The sequence below is a fragment of the Entelurus aequoreus genome, linkage group LG04 (genome assembly GCF_033978785.1).
Source record: "Entelurus aequoreus isolate RoL-2023_Sb linkage group LG04, RoL_Eaeq_v1.1, whole genome shotgun sequence".
Lineage (NCBI taxonomy): Eukaryota > Metazoa > Chordata > Actinopteri > Syngnathiformes > Syngnathidae > Entelurus > Entelurus aequoreus.
The window spans coordinates 8322414-8323186 of NC_084734.1; the positions used below are offsets into that span (position 1 = coordinate 8322414).

At 44.5% G+C, this 773-nt stretch overlaps 1 protein-coding gene across 1 annotated transcript in view; it reads left to right on the plus strand.

The window, feature by feature from the left end:
• Positions 1-581: 581 nt before the first annotated feature.
• chrna6 (cholinergic receptor, nicotinic, alpha 6) overlaps positions 582-773 on the plus strand; it is a 103640-nt gene continuing 103448 nt past the window's right edge. Inside the window, exon 1 of the mRNA XM_062044129.1 lies at positions 582-700. The gene's annotated coding sequence lies outside the window, so the exon portion shown is untranslated. The remainder of the gene's footprint in view (positions 701-773) is intronic.

The window sequence follows — 773 nt, forward strand, 5'->3', positions numbered from 1 at the left end:
CAGGAGACCATCCCGAGCGGAGACGGGTCAGCAGCGCAGAGATGTCCCCAACTGATGCACAGGCGAGCGGTCCACCCCGGGTCCCGACTCTGGACAGCCAGCACTTCCTCCATGGCCACCAGAGAACAAGGAAATGGGATGAAATTGCCATGGTATGAAAAGGGGTAGGATTAAATAAGCTCTGCTTCTTCCTACTCCTTTTCGGACGTGCTGTGATGAAACAACTGGACATTTGTGATGCATGACGTTGTATCGTATGCATGTTCCACATCAACTGAAACTGACACTGTGGCTGCAGCGTGGGGAGCAGACAAAGACGACCCGAGCACCTTTCAGTCGGTCCAAACTGACCTCAGAGGTTGGTCCACATCTGCATGCTTTAAATATGTGTCATAAATAAATGAATATTACTCAATAAGTTCATGATGCGGAGTTATAAAATAATATTACAAAATGTGTGATTTTAAAATCCCCTTGAGGAGGATGTATATGTATTGTGTTCATTGTGTTGCAAAGCGGAACAATTGTTGTGATGTTGCGCCCCCACGGACCGTAAACAAGGCAGAACATGCAGGAAGGGAGGGGGCGGGATGACGTCATCTTCCGCTCCTCGAAAGGTTTGAAGTTTATTGATTGATTTGTGCGAAAACTTCAAGCAAGTCTTTGTTAGAACCTCTTCTTCTTACAAGCAGCCAACGAGGTATTGTATTATTTAATTTATTATTATTTTTAATTTATTCCCGAGTGTTAATTAATGCGAAATGGAAGTCTAT